At 40.7% G+C, this 16,453-nt stretch overlaps 1 protein-coding gene across 3 annotated transcripts in view; it reads right to left on the reverse strand.

The window, feature by feature from the left end:
• lyn (LYN proto-oncogene, Src family tyrosine kinase) overlaps positions 1-14,033 on the reverse strand; it is a 104,617-nt gene extending 90,584 nt beyond the window's left edge. For 2 of the 3 annotated variants that reach the window (XM_078540492.1, XM_078540491.1), the window contains exon 1: positions 13,625-14,033. The gene's annotated coding sequence lies outside the window, so the exon portion shown is untranslated. The remainder of the gene's footprint in view (positions 1-13,624) is intronic. The other variant, XM_078540490.1, reaches the window with a different exon arrangement.
• Positions 14,034-16,453: the final 2,420 nt, after the last annotated feature.

Here is a 16,453-nt window from a genome sequence, read left to right on the forward strand (position 1 = left end):
GCTCTGGATTTTAACTCTTATGTAGGTGCATAGCAAGAAAAGTTGGGAATTCATCCACTGCTCCAGAGATGTGGCCTGGGCTATTTTAACTCCCTGGCTTCATTTAAATCCCATCAGCTGGCTTCCATCCAGTAATGGGTGGAAAGCATCTAAAAAACCATATGGTACTGAAGCCACCCACTGACAGGTAGGTGGCTGGATTGTTTTCCTGGTCTAAATCATGGAAATCTCACATTTGGGAAGATGGGGCAGCAAAAGACTAAGTTTTCCCTTTGTGGTCCAGAAGTGGAGCAGTGATCCTCCAGACCCCACAAGGACAAAAAATTAAAAGAAAAACAAATGTACCTACTTGGTGCTCTTGTGGTCTAGACCATCTTCCCAAAATCTGCACCTTGAAGGAAAGGTCAATGGTTTCCTCACCAAGGCCACAATTCAAATTGTTGCGGAGTCTTGATGACATAAACAGGATCCAACATGCATACGTAAAGAAGGACCCTAGCCAATTTGGACATTTCCCTGTTCAGCAGTTAAAATAATGAATGGTGGGATCATAGCAGTTTTCTAATTCGATTTTTGTAGTTCAGCTTAAAAATTGCTCCTTCAGAGTTGGCCTATAACTGATATTACATTAACTGGTTTGTAGTTAGTCTGTTTATTCTTCTCTCTCCTAGAGCATTTGACTTAAAATGGCTGTTCTCCTCCCACTGCGTAATTTGCATATTTATGGCAAATTGAAAATTGTGGCCAGAGCCTCTCCCATCTCTCTAATTTTGTTCTAACACCCCAAGGTGTGTGCTGCTTTGTTTTAAGACAGTTTTTAAAAAATGTTTTGATGGTATTGCTAACAAAGATTCTATATTCTCCTGAAGTATATCTACATTCTTTCTTCCACCATCTCTAAAAGGAACAATACAAAATATTTGTTTAATAACTCTGCATTATCTCCATCCCTGAGCAACTCGCTTTTCTCTAACATATAAAAAGTAAAAGTATAGTTAATCAAAACAGGATGAGGACAAGGGGGTGTAAAGAGTTAATAGAGGATAAACATCAACAAGTATAACTTATGGTTTTGACCAGACTTGCGACCTATTTAAGAAAGAGCTGAATACTACAATAGGAAGGCAGGAAGATTGGTATTGGTAGAATAGAGATCAAATGGTCTGAAGGGCTTTCTTCATCCAAATTTTATCAGGACTGTATGGCTCAGAACTATTTCTACTCTACTGCCATAAATTAGTCAATAAAAGTACCATGATGAAGGAGGAGTAGCTCTGAGGAAATTCCTGGCCTGTGTGTGTTTATTTAAAAATGAAAACGCACTTGCTGAACTGGATCAGTTGGGAAACTGACAAACCACTCAGCTATTAAGGGGTGCTTTTCCCAGAGTGATAGGAAGCTATTACAGCTCCTTGCATGACAAGAAGAAACACAAAAAGAGAAGTGGTCAATTAGATCCTTGTTGGTCTTTCACATTATTTAGCAGAGCCACATGGGGGAGGTGGGTGAAAGAGCAGACACCACGACCCGCCTCAAAGTCATGAGAGCAGCTTGCCTCCTACCTCCTCAGCCAAAACCACCTGTATGGCACTGAAAGAAAGCCTTTTTTCTTTTAAAAAAAGGGAAAAAGGAGAATTTTTAGAAAAAGAGCCACTAGTGATTCAATATAAACAATGAATCATATTAGAAAAGCAGAAATGTAATACAATTTAAATATACAGTGTTGATCTACTGTTAAGAAAATTCAAATCCAAGTGAACAGGCCATTTGTTTTATCAAGCAAATTAAAAGGATGCCAAATAGATGATACAATTTAATCTCCAGAGAAGCAGTGTACAGAGCATTCGATCTTTAAATAGCGCTAAAATGGAGAAATGAAAGTCTAAGCGGAAACGAAGCGTTCTCACATCACAGGGATCTCTCATTGGGTCCCACCTAAAATAGAGATCCTTCTTTCGGTTAAGCAAACCAACAGATCAGCTTAGTCCAGTTGTTCTCATCTATGATGATCCCTGCAGAAATCCAAAGTTAAGTCTCAAATAAGAAAGTCTATTTCCAAGCAAAACTAATCTCTTTCTCTACGGAATCCAGCACAGGCAGATGTTGAACACTCTCACCTGGCTATGATAGATCCTGTGCAAAATACGCTTGGGTAGTTTTAAACACACTCACAAAATAGTCGTAGTGCAGGAGGCCATTTGGCCCATTGTGTCTGCACTGGCTCTCCAAATGAACAATTGGCTTACTGCCATTCTGCTGTCTTCTCCCTGTAACCCTGAACATTTTTCCTATTCAAATAACCATCTAATTCCTTTTTGATTGCCTTGATTGATCCTGCCTCCACCACACACTCAGGCCAAGCATTCCAACCACTCGCTGTATGAAAAAGTTCTTCCTCATATTGTTTTCGCTTATTTTGAAAATTACTTTAAATCTGTACCGTCTCATTCTCAATCCTTTCTCCCAATCAGTTTCGCCCAATAGTAGGCACTAACTGGCAACACAAAATTTTGCACAGCAAGATATCAATTGACAGACGTACTCAAACAACCTACAAGTTTGGAAAACATCTGTATCATTGTGTAACAAAGACAATGTTAAATAAGACAAAGCAAATGAGTTTTAGAAATAACTAAAGATTAAGATGGAGAAGCAAAAGACTATAGATGCTGGAAATCGGAAATAAAAACAGAAACTGTTGGAAATACTCAACAAGTTAGACAGCATCTGAGTGTGTGAAACAGAATTAACGGACTGAATTTTATGGGGTGCCTGCCCCCCCTCCCCTCCCCCACCACCCCAGAATTACAGGCAAGTTCAGGGTTTCTCCTGGGCCAAGCTGGTAGGCCCCAATGAGTGGTGGGAGACCAAGATCAACAGTGTGGGGGAGGAGGGTTCCAATGTGCACAGTATGCCCAACCAGAAGGCACCCCCTCCCCCTGCCAGCCTAGCCACAACACTGGGCAGCCTGGACACTTGGCGACAGCCTCCGCCATCTTGGGTAAGATACTAGCATGAGGTGTCCCTTAAGTGGCCTCTTAAGTGCTTCAATTGGCACATGGGTAAGCAGTCCACCCGATGTCTCCACAGGTAAAATACCCGTTTTGGGAGGTGGGGGGGGCGGGGAGATAGACAGTCAGCACGGTACTGCTGCCCTGGTGCCCAATTTTATATCATCCCCCTGCCTGCCAACCCAACTTGCCCCGGGGAGATGTGGGAATGGTGGGGGGGTGCGCGGTGAGTATCAATTTCTGGTCAATGCCTCAAGTTGATCACCTTTCATCAGAACTTGAAACAGCTAGAGGTGGTTACAAGGTTTTAAGCAAGTACAGTGACAAAGAAAGGCAGGGGGTGAACATGAAGAAAGGAATTTGAAAAGTGAAAGACAGGAAAGATTAAATAATACAATGGATGATGGTGCAAGGCAAAAGGGGATGGTAATGTAACCAGTAAAGAAAATATGTTATGAGAAGGCATAAATGGGAAAAGCTTTATTGACAAAAACATGCCCATAGAATTGAAGTGCTTGTTAACAGAAACCATTGAATCAATGTTGAGTTCAGAAGGCTGTAAAGTGCCTAATCAAAAGATGAAGTGCTGTTCCTCAAACTTAGGTTGTTTTTCATTGGAATAGTGCAGGAAGCTGAGGGCAGAGGTCAGAGCGAGAATGGAGAAATAAATTGACTGAAAACAAGCCTTCCAGCCTGTCACAGACTTTCCTCCCACGGCAAATAGGTTGTAATTCAAAGGCTGTCGGTGCTTGCAGTAGAAAAGTCATCCTACATTCTAGGTTACAGGGACAAGGGTGGAAATTGAGGATTAGAAAGTAGTGGTCAGAACTTCCGCTTTAGATATGGGGGTAGTGCCAGTGGACTGGAGCAATGCAAATGTTACAAAAAAATAGGGAGGAGTAAACTTGGCAATTACAGGCATTGGAGAAACTTTTATTGATAATAGTCCTGGACAAAACTGAAACTTGAAAACGTATGGGTTAGGAATGTCAGCATAGATTTGTTAAAGGCAAGTTAAGACCATAATAAGACATAGGAGCAGAAATTAGGCCATTTGGCCCATCGAGTCTGCTCCGCCATTCAATCATGGCTGATAAGTTTCTCAACCCCATTCTCCCGCCTTCTCCCCGTAAGTTCTGTCTGAGTAACATGATGTTGTATGATGAAGTCACAGACAGTGTTGATGAGGGAACACTGCTTGATGTTGTGTATATGAACTTTCAAAAGGCAATTGATAGAGTATCACGTAATAAACTTGTTCACACAATTAGAGCCCTTTGGAGTAAAGGAACAGCAGCACAATGGGTACAAATTTGGTTTAGGGATAGAAAGCGGAGAGTAGTGATGAATGGTTGTTTTCCAAATTGGAGAGAAGTATATATACAGTGCTATTCCCCACAATCACTCCTCTTTTTGATGTATATTATTTATCTGGACTTGGGTTTACAGGACAATTTCAAAGATTGCAGATGACAAAAAAACTGAGTAAACAATGAGGATAGTAATAGACCTCCAAGTGCATAGATAGATTGGTGAAATGGTCAGAAACATGGCAGATTGAACTTGATAGAAGTTGTGATATGATGGATTTGGGTAGGAATTATGAGGAAAGGCCATAAAAACTAAAGGCTCAATTCTAAACAAGGTGCAGGAATAAAAAGACCTGGGGTTATATGCAGATAATTCTCGAATGTGGCAGGATAAGTATAAGATCCTTCGTTATATTAATAGAGGCATTGGATACAGAAGCAAGGAAGTGATATTCAACCTCTATTAAAAAACGGGTTAAGCTTGAACTAGAGTATTGTGTTCAATTCAGGCGCCATACTTTAGGAAGGATTTTGAGAGGCAGAAGGCAGGGATTAGCTGGCTGGCTCTACCGAAGATCCAGCAGAGATGCAATGGGCCAAGTGACCACCTTCTGAGCTGCATCATCCTATGATATTATGAATTGTTTGTAGGAAAACAGCCAATTTGTACAGCACAAGATCCCACAAATAACAATGCGATGAAGGCAAGATAACCTGTTATGTGGTGCTGCATGTTGGAAGAATGGCTACTGGCAGGATAGCAGAAGATGTCCCTTTGCAAGTAAGATGGGATATTTTATCAGGTACATGAGCACTTCTTTAGCATCTCTTCCAAAATACACCATATCTGACAATGTATCACATTTTCAGTATTACACACGAACCTACAATTTTCAGAGTCAGAGATGACCGTGGAGCCAAGCTAACATTTGAAGTATACAGACTTAAAAATTTCACTGTAAGTGCCACATTTTGTTTTAGGGGAAATTCAAAATACAAATTGGTTAAAGATTATCAAGCTTTTTGTACATTGCTGACATGTAAACATTGGCATATTAGCACTGCCAAAGTGCCTCTAAACTTGACTGACTGTATTAGAGGCTTTTCATCTGAGATATCTACTATTGCCTTTTCATCATCTTCAGTTTCTCAAACTGACGTTTGGGCCTGGATTTTTGCTCCAGAGTTGGAAAAATTGACGACTTGGGAGAAAGTGCCCTGGATGTTCTAGCTTTCTTTCTAAGGGCCAGGGTGTTAACAGGAGTCGGGTCCACTGCCCCCAGAAACAGTTTGGAGGCAGCCAAAGGAGGCAGGGACTGACAGGTGCAGAGGCAGGCTGTGTAAAAAAAGGCTGGCCTTGATGCTCTGGGATTTTCAAGCAAAAGAAAACAAAAAACAGCCCTCAATCCCTACACACACCCCATTCTCCATCCATGCTAACCTCATGCCACCTAATGTCTCCCACCCAACCCCTATGGGCCCTCATACTCTCCATGTCAATCTATGCCCCTCTACCCACCCATGGCCCTTTATAGCCCCATGCCAACCTAGTGCCAACTCATGGTAACCCATGCCCCCCACTCACCTTTTGCCCTTACACCCTCCATGCCAACTCACCAAGCATCCACCATGAGCAGACCTCAAGAGCCATGCCGAGATGAAATAAATTTCTAAGTGTCTATTGATGACTTCACTTTTTAAAAAACTGATAAAAACTCATTCAGTACCTTGAAATTACTTAATCCCTTATAAAAACAAACATTTGTATTCATAGCTCTACAAAGGCTATAACCATTTGGAGCTTTTAATCAAAACGTGAACAGTCGGGCACTCTACTGTGATAATGATAGGTCCTAAAATCAGTCATGCAGCACAAATCCTATAAGGATAACCATCAAGTTTATGTCAGAGAGTGGAATAGCAAGTACTGATTTAAAAAAAAAACTGTCAACTTTTTAAAACGTAAAGGACAGGAGATTTAGATGCTTTGACAGCTCCAATGGGATTACCACCTTTTACACAATCCCATGTCTACTGTTAACAATCCCAAAGGGCACTTGACCTGTCCAAAGTGACCCTGGGCCCATCCAACAGGATCCCTTACCTCTCCAAAAGGGCATCTTACCTCTCCTAAGAACTCCAGCAAGTTTAGATCTTTTCCTGAGAAATGTAAAGCCCACAAGTCATGTTTTGGACATCACACAAACAAAAATTGGACTTTTTGAAGGCAGCTGCACTTTTATATGTGCAGCAGTCTCCATGAACCATGAATGTGCAAACTACAACCTGCCCCGTTTCCCCCCTCCATTCGTGGAAATGGTGGCTGTCGGGTTGGGACTTCCAGAATCAGGGCTCTGATACCATTTTGGCTAAGCCAGAGACCCTCTCTGTCCCCGTAAAAATTCAGGCCTTGGATTCTGTGACTTTACCATCACATTACTTGGTTGGAAAGTGACTCGGCATTGTTGTAAAGGTCACACGATAATGATGACCACTTTGCCTTACCTGCAAAAAGCATCAAAAAGAGTAGGAAAAATGCAGATCCTGGAAAACACTTCAACCCAGGGACAGATAAAGAAAGGCATCCAAAACAGCTACTGATCCACTGTAAAGTAACTAGGCATTTAAAAGTGCCGTGCCTGCAGAACAGAACCTCTCCTCCCTGTAAATCCGATTCCATCTACTAAGGTACCTATTAAAGCAACCTCTAGAAATTCGAGCGGAAAAGCCATCGCAGTTGCAGAGACAATTCTGTAACCGCAAGACCTTCACTTCAGAGAACGCAACATCTCGACTTCAAGCACACCAAACTGATCCAATTTTTGCAAGTATTGTTTTTATCTTCTTCTGTAACTAATCTTTGTGTTTATGTGTTAGTAACTTTATTTTTTCTTAGGTAACTTCCAGAGTAATAGAGTGAGATAAACTAACCCTTTCCTTTTCAGTAAAAAGGCTTTGCTGCTATTTTAAATTGAATTTCCCACTCCACGGGTAAGAAAATGTACACACATGCAGGCGCACAAACATATATACAAAGACATTGTTCACGGGCGACTTTGGGAAAACACCTTTTAAAGATTCACAGACGCAACACTTCCCAATCTCTTACCAGCTAAGAAATACTCCGCATTTCTGTTTTTCCTACCAAAGGCAATAACTTCACATTTTTTCCACATTATGATCCATCTGCCACGTTCTTGCCCACTCACTAAGTCTGTCTAAATCCCCTTGGAGCTCTTTGCAACCTCCTCACAACTCACATTCTCACCTAGTTTTGTGTCACCAGGAAACTTAGAAATATTACATTTTGTCCCCACATCCAAATCATTGATATAGATTGTGAATAGTTGGGACCCAAACAATGATCCTTGTGGTACCCCACTAATCACAGCTTGCCAATCTGAGAATGACCCGTTTATTCATACTCTCAGTTTTCTGTCCATTAACCATTTGCAACCAGCCACCTCTTTCAACATTCTGGGATAGAGATCATCAGATCCAGGGGATTTATTAACTTTCACTCTGATTTCTTTCCCGCATTCTCACTGGTTCCTTGGTTCTTTAGTATTTCTAGGAGGTTTTTTGTATCTTCCTCCATGAATACAGACAAAATATTTGTTTAGTTTGTCTGCCGTTTCCTTATTTCCCCACTATAGATTCCTCTGTATCTGTGTAATGGGCCTACATTTGTCTTTGCTAATCGTTTCCATTTTACGCAACTAGAGAAGCTTTTACAGTCCATTTTTATGTTTCTTGTCTGTTTACTTGCATATTCTATTTTCTCTTCCTCCTTCAGTTTCTTGGTCCTCCTTTGCTGGATTCTAAAATGCTCCCAATCCTCTGGTTTACTGCTTTTCTGGCAACTTTATAGGCCTTTTCCTTTGATCTAATACAATCTAAGTTCTCTTGTTAGAGATGGTTGAATCACTTTTCCTGCTGGGTTTTAGTGCCTAAAAGGGATGTAAATTTGTTGTAAACTGTGTTAATTCTTTGAATGCTAGTCATTGTCTGGCTATTATCATACCTTATAATGTTGTTTCCCAATCTACCACAGCTAACTGACCCCTGATAAATCTAAAAGGAAACTATGAAGTTAAGACCCTAGTTTCAGATTGAACGACATCACTTTCAAACTTAATGTAAAATTCTATCATTTTATAGTCCGCTCTTCCCTAAAGGCTCCTTTTCATAAGATTAATTAGCCATACATTTAGTATGAATACTAAATCTAAAATAGCCCATTCTCTAGTTAATTACTCAACATACTGTTCAAGAAAACCATCTTGTACAAAGTCCAGGACTTTGAGCTCCACAGCATTAGTGCTAATTAGGTTTATTCGATCTATATAAAGATTGAAAACCCCTATGATTACTGCATTACCCTTGTTACATGCACCTCTAATTTCTTGATTTATACCATGCCCTACATTACTAATACTGTTTGGTGGCCTATAAATGACTCCTACCAATGTTTGTTGCCCCTTTCTGTTTCTTAGCTCTACCCAAACTGATTCTACATCTTGATCTTTCAATCTAAGATCCTCTCTCACTAACGTACTGCTCTCATTGTCTATTAACAGCTACCCCTTTTTGCCTATCCTTCCTATATGTCGAATACCCCTGGACATTCAGTTTCCAGCCTTGGTCACCCTGCAGCCACATCTCTGTAATGGCAATTGACCACACCTATTTACTTTTATCTGTGCTGTCAATTCATCTACTTTGTTGAGAATGTGTGCATTCAGAGTGCCTTTAATTCTGTCTTTTTATTATCTTAACAACCTCTCTAGCCTTATCAGCTGACTCACATTTGTACATTCTGTCCCTTCCTGCCACATAGTGATTATCATTACCCTTATTGCGACCTTGCTTTTGTGTTCCCTCTTTGTCATGTCTTCGCTCACTTGATCCCCAGCCCGTACTATTTAATTTAAAGTCGTCTCTACCGCCCCAGTGATACAACTTGCCAAAACACTGGTCCCAGCACAGTTCAGGTGAAGACTACTCCAATGGTACAGCTCCCACTTTCCCCAGTACAGGTGTCAGTGCCCCATGAATCGAAATCCCACTTCTCCCACATCAGTCTTTGAGCCATACATTTGTCTCTCTAATCTTATTTACACCGTGCCAACATGCTTGCAGCTCAGGCAATAATCCCGAGATTACGACCTTTGAGATTCTGCTTTTTAATTTAGACCCTAGCTGCTCACACTCTCCAAGCAGAACCTCTGTCCTAGGCAACTCAGCCTTCTGGACCCTCGCTCTCAATTGTGCAGAACTGTGTTAATCCCCCTGGCTATAATGTCCCCTACTACCACTACATTCCTATGATCTCCCTTCAGTTTGGATGGCTTCCTGTATCATGATGCCATGATCAGTTTGCTCATGCACCTTGTAGCCCCCACTTTCCTCCATACAAGCTGCAAGAACCTCAAACTTGTTCACCAATTGCAAAGGCTGAGGCTCCTCCACGCCGAGATCCCCATACACGCCTCACTTGCAGTCACAGTGTCCTGTACCTGAGCCAAATCAGACAACCCTATCCTAAGGGGTGTGACTACCTCCTGGAACAAAGTGTCCAGGTAACTTTCCCCCTCCCTGATGTGTCACAGTGTCTGCAGCTCGGCCTCAGCAGTTCACCCAACCACAGACACTTACTGTAAACATGTTTGCCTTGGATGTCACAGGTGGAGCGCCCATATTCTGCTGCTGTCACATATCACCCACCCTACCATCTTTATAGTGTTTAATTACATTTTAATTACTGTCTCTAGCCTGCTTGTGCTTATATTTTAATTATTTCAATAAATGTTCTACTTATCCCATTTTTGAAATTCCCTAGTTCAGGTAAATAGGAAATACTCACCAGCCAATCTAATAAGCTTTACTATTAGTAAACAATACTACAACTAATAAAACCTTACAAGTACTAAAGTTACCGGAGTTTTGAAAGAAAAAATACTCACCAATCAACTACCTGTTTTCCTGTGACATTACACTTTTATTTTTCTCAGAACGTGATCAGTCTGCTCTGGAGCAGCAGACTGGACTGGACTGGATAACTCCCTTCGGTGCTGCTGCTGCCTGTCTATGGGTCCTCCTCTCGCACTCTTTTACCTGCATGTTAACTTTTCGTTTCATGCACAAAGACATCCAAATAGTTATGCACACCAATATTTAACAGTTTCTTTGGGTCAAGACCGAATACAAGTGTTAGAAACTTATTAGACCCACTGTGAGATCAGTTCTGTGATATCATAACAAAAGATTACTATTAGTTATAGCAACAGCTTTTCATGGATGTAATAATTTATTCTTTTGCTATCAAGACTAAAATATTGTTTATTCCTATTGATTTTAAATCATTATTCAAACACTTCCCACAAATGAAATGTCATATTAAGCAATTTTAACAAATAAAAATTGAGATGTTTTTGTTGTTGCTTAACTTCAATTCAAAATAATCTGTAATTCTGAGCAGACTACCTCTATTTTGCTTTCTTCAGCCTCCTCACATTTTAGCAGTCTCAAATCTTAAAGGCAGCCTTACACATTCAATGCAAAAATCCAGCTTCAATTGACAGCTTTTCACATGTTTCTCTTGAGAAAATATTTGCCAATCTCGAACTGCCCATCAAGGGTTGGAATGCTAGTCAAGAGATTCCTTCCTGTGCCACCCAAGAACAGCATTGAAGGCATCCATGGCCATATCTGGAGCTGACATATTCATCCCTCCCCAACCAAGGATACAGATCAATATGGTTTACTGTTAATTCGGGAAATAAAATAATTTAAATGAACATTCAAGATAGCATAGTATTGAAAATGTTGTTTTAAGATAACAGTAAAACTAAATGGTGTCCTGCCTTCACTTTAATCCCTAATTTAAATTTAAATGAAAGCGGGCATTTTCACAGTTGCTAGTTCAAGATGGGAGTGTTGAAAATGTTGATTTAAGATAACAGTAAAACTAAATGGTGTGCTACCTTCACTTTAATCCCAAATTTTAAAGTTACTGCATTTGGACAATCTCACCGATAACAGCTTTAAGAGGGGCAATTCAAATGTTTGAAAGTTAACACAGAGCAAGTGTTTCATGATTAATTAACCTGATCTGTACGAGGAACAACTTGCATTTATATAGAAAACATTTGGCCAAATGTGGCATTAAGGAGACCTAGCAAAATTGAAGGCAATTGGAATTGGGGGAAAAGCACTCCACTGGTTGGAGTCATACTTAGTACAAAGGAAGATGGTTATGTTTGTTGAAGGTCAATTATTTCAGTCCTGGGACATCACCGAAAGATTTCCTCAGGGTAGTGTCCTGGACCCAATCAGCTTCAGCTGCTTCATCAATGACCTTCCCTCCATCATATGGTCAGAAGTGGGGATGTGCAATCATCAGCGGACAATGTTCAGCACCACTCGCAACTCCTCAGATACTGCATCCATCCGTGTCCATATGCAGCAAGACCTAGACAATATTCAGGCTTGGGCTGATAAGTGGCAAGTAACATTCATGCCAGGCAATGATCATCTCCAACAAGATAGAATCTGACCATCTCCCCTTAACATTCAATGGCATCACATTGCTGAATCCCCCACTAATAACATCCTGGGGATTACTATTAACCAGAAACTGAATGGACCATCCATATAAATGCTGTGGCTGCTAGAGCAGGGCAGAGGCTGGAAATTCTGCGGATGATAACTCACCTCCTGACTCCCCAAAGCCTGTTCACCACCTACAAGGCACAAGTCAGGAAAGTGATGTAATACTCTCCAATTGCCTGGACGAGTGTAGCTCCAACAACACTCAAGAAGTTTGACAGCATCCAGGACAAAACAGCCCACTGGATTAGCACCCCATATGCCACCTTAAACATTCGCTCCCTCCACCTCCAACACACTGTGCCAGCAGTGTGTACCATCTACATGATGCCCTCCAGCAACTCAGCAAGGTTCCTTCAACAGCACCTTCCAAACCTGCAATCTCTACCATGTAGAAGGAAAAGGGCAGCAGATGCGTGAGAACACCACCACCTGCAAGTTGCCCTCCAAGCACATACCATCCTTACTTGGAAATATATCGTCGTTCTTTCAACATCACTGGGTCAAAATTCTGGAACTCCCTTTCTAATAGCACCGTGGGTGTACCAACACTAAGTGGATTGCAGCGGTTCAAGAAGACAGCTCACCACCACCTTCTCAAGGGCAATTAGGGCTGGGTAATAAATGCTAGCTCAGCCAACAATGCCCACATCCCATGTACAAGTAATAAAAAAGCAAAATTGTACATATGTTGGAAATCTAAAATAAAAATAGAAAATGCTAGAACTTCTGAGCAGGTCTGGCAGCATTTGAGAGAGGAACAGAGTTAATATTTCAGGTTGATGACCCTTTACCAGAACTGGAAAAAGTTAGAGATGTAACAGGTTTTAAGCAAGTATAGAAGCGAGGAAAGAGGGAAGGACAAAAAGGAAGGTCTTTAGGGTGAAAAGCAGGAAAGATTAAATGACCAAAGGAATGATGGTGCAAAGCAAAGGGAGATGATAATAGGACAAGAAACAAAAGATGAACCTAGAAGAGAGTAAATAGGAAAAGCAAAATCAACAGTTACACAGTTGCATTTTCATCGTGAAGTGAAGTCCACTGATTTACAAAAAATGCAGCACCTGGTCATTACCAAAGGAAATCCCATGTAACTCTGCATTTAAATAGCATTGTTAACATGGCAAAATGTCCCAATGCACTTTACTGTAACATAAGATATAAATTACATTAAATTAGATAAAACTAGGTATACATTTGGAAAATTGATCCCATCTTCATTCTTTAACATAGAAAATGGAATTCAATTTGCAGTTCCACAAACCCTTTTAGTTCAATAAAGCTTCGCATTTCTTGCTGAAAGCCCAATTTTAGCTTCTGTATCTTTTCTCTCCCTCAAAGTTCCGAGTGCTACATGCTGGCAAATATTTACATAGTGATCCACATTTTAAAGGAAAATCCATTAATTAAAAAATAATTTGGTCACTGGCAGGGGAAACACTTTGTAACCTTGAAGGTTTTTGTATCCAAGACGACTTATCCATATCAACAAGCACCAAGTCAAATACCAAGGGATTTTATTGCCTCTGGTAGTGTGCTGGTAAACACATTCCGAACTGCTTTTGTACTATGTTAAAACAGCTATTAATTCCTTAAGATAAAAGCACGGAACAGCTTGCAAAAAAGATTAAAGTTCCACACCACGTCTATTTCATTCACTCAAAAGCAGCACAGGGACTGAAAATTACTTACCTCTCGCAGTGACCAAATGGGAATCGGATAGAATTGGTCTTTTAGTTGTACTGAGGTTTTATCAATCCAAGGGAAATATTCTACATGTGGATTCCTGAACGTTTAAAACACACACCGAAGTTTTTGCACATTGAATAGAAAGCAGTTCAGAGAAAATTTACAGCTGCCGTATCCACTCCCTGCAGCACAAATAAAATTGAGGAACCAACTAGCGAGTTTTTTTTTCTACGTTTACTTCCTGGTGTTTATCTAAATCAAATGACTTCCCAGCCCAAACAAGCACGCAATTTGCATATTCGTACAATAATTTCCAAACCCACTATTTACTGTGATACAAACACTGACAGTATTGGCTGAGATGCAATAAAAGGATTGTAATCTAATTGTTACTTGGCTGAGAAACTAATAAAGCAGTTGAGAGTGAGAGAGTTCAATTTAAAGCGTATCTTCTTGGCACAAGTGAACTTCCAACACAGACTCAAAAGGGCAATTGTTAACAGTAACCCATCACATGGTTCAAATGCCAAACTTTATATCTGGAAATAAAGCTGAAGATTCACTCCCATGTGATTTCAAATCAAAAAAGATAGAAGTTACCCATGCTTCTCTAAATTAAACTCAATAGGACAATTAAAAAAAACCCATGCCCTTCGAGGATTATTTAAGCATGTGAAAGGCTCCACATTGATACTTTTGATCATGTCTTTCTAAATCTCAAAACTGCTAAAAATTGTATCCTTCTAAGGGGTACAATAGAATTCTATATGTTCTGTAAATATGCAAAATGCTCAGTACTCGTTTGGACAACATTACCACCATGGAAACAGTGACAAAAGCAGGAAAAGCAAGTTTACAGTATTCTTAAAATACTTTTGGGCAGTTTCCGCTTTGAGTGCAATTAGCAATTCGGGCGTAATTTTTTCTTAAAATTGAGCTACTTTTAATAAGTACAACTTTTTGATCCAGTTTCTGCTCAAACTTATTTGCATGTCACTAAGTGTAAAATCTTCCATGAACCAGTGCAATCAAGCAGCGTTTCAAAATGTAATTCCACCCCCTCTTGCTTTTGAAAAAAAAACTTGATATATTTTAAAGTGTATTAATTTAGCCTAAAAATGGATTTATGACAAAAATACAAGTATTCTTGATCACCACCTGTGAACAATCCGACTTTAACTAACAAGGACTTAAAAATACAGGAGACTTTAATTATTTTTGCTATACAGTAGTAAGTCTTAACACCATATTAAATATATATTTAAAAGCTTTTAATGCATAAAATACTCCATTTCAAGAGCCTCCTGGAAGATCTTCAAACAGGCTCATTTAGCAGAAACATGATGATTCGAACAGGGGCCCGATTGACAGGGTTGGCTCCCTGTCTGGGTGGGGAATGCTCTGGAGGAGGCCGCAGATTCTGGAGCAGGTGAAGGCTGCTGCATTACCATGAGCATGGGGGTGGAGCCAGATAAATCCCGATCAGTGTCTTTGGATTGGGTGGAAAGCTCCAATGACAGGTAAAATGATGGGCTGGGAATCCAGGTCAAGCACACCTGTTCCTCCTCACCTTTTAACAGTGCTGGAAGGGCACATTTTTGTCAAGGTCCTGTCACCTTCCTTGAGCTGCCATCTTTCCTGAGGCCTGAGAAATCCAGCCTGCCAAGTTCAAAGCTGTAAAACGGATTAAATGTGAGGCTCCCAGCTTCAGTATTGTTACAATCCCAGCTGATGGACAATACTGGACAAGTCAGATCCCAGAGTGAAACCTGACTTTTTAGAAACCATGGAGGAAAGTTACTGGACAAATTCACAGGAGTCTGCTGATGAACTTTTACCACAAAGAATAAAACATTTATTGCACAAGAAAAAAAATGAACTACATTACACCAAACAAAAAGGTTAGCGAGATCTCAATACAAACACAAGGAGATGATTCAAATATTCACTATTCCTTTACCCCAGCAATATACTTACAGAAACATACAAATTCAGAAAGATAAAACAATTTACAAAATGTATCCAATATTCAGGGCAAGTACTAGATACCATGTGAATTAATAGGCAAACTGTGGTCAGACACACCACATTCCAAAGTAAATGACAGAGGCAGCCAAAGCAGATTCCTTGGATTTCTCAACAACCCACTCAGATGTTTGTCACATTGTGAGCCAACCAGTCTCACTGAAACTTTGGAAACCTTCATGAGAAAGACAATCTCCACATTTGAAGATCTCGCCTTGGAATTCTCTCCAAATGTTGCTCCGACTTGAATGGTTGCAACAATGGCCCACCTCGCAGGGTTTCGATCTTGCTTTCCGAGACTCCTTTCCCTGAACCTCCAAGTACACTCAAACATCACCTTCCAAGCAGAATTTCAGATCCTTGGCTGTGCCAAGCAGAACACCACCGCTCCAAAAGGCCCGCAGTAAGGAGTCAACAACCTTTGGCTGCATCACCAGATCTTCAGGGCTTCTATCAAGCCTGTCTGCTCTTTGCAGCTCTCTCTTTAACACATTGCCTATTGCTCTGCTCCTTTGTTTCAACTTGACTTCTGAGACCTTTTCCTGATCCCTGTCTTTGACCCTGCCTGGGACTTTCTTATGGGACCTCTTCCTGTCCCCTTCCTATGTCATGCTCCTTGGGACACCTTCTCTGTAATGGCGCTTCGGTTCAGGTCACCTGACCAGCATTTCATGCCATGTTTACTTTTCTTCTGCGCAGGTGCTTGGGGCCGGTCCCCAGCCTGAAGGCGTGAAAACCCCAAATTGCACAGGTGCAGCCATTTCCCATCTGGTGCCATGTGAAAAAGGCCTGAGACTCAATGGGAAC

This window comes from Cetorhinus maximus, chromosome 4, assembly GCF_964194155.1.
Source record: "Cetorhinus maximus chromosome 4, sCetMax3.hap1.1, whole genome shotgun sequence".
Lineage (NCBI taxonomy): Eukaryota > Metazoa > Chordata > Chondrichthyes > Lamniformes > Cetorhinidae > Cetorhinus > Cetorhinus maximus.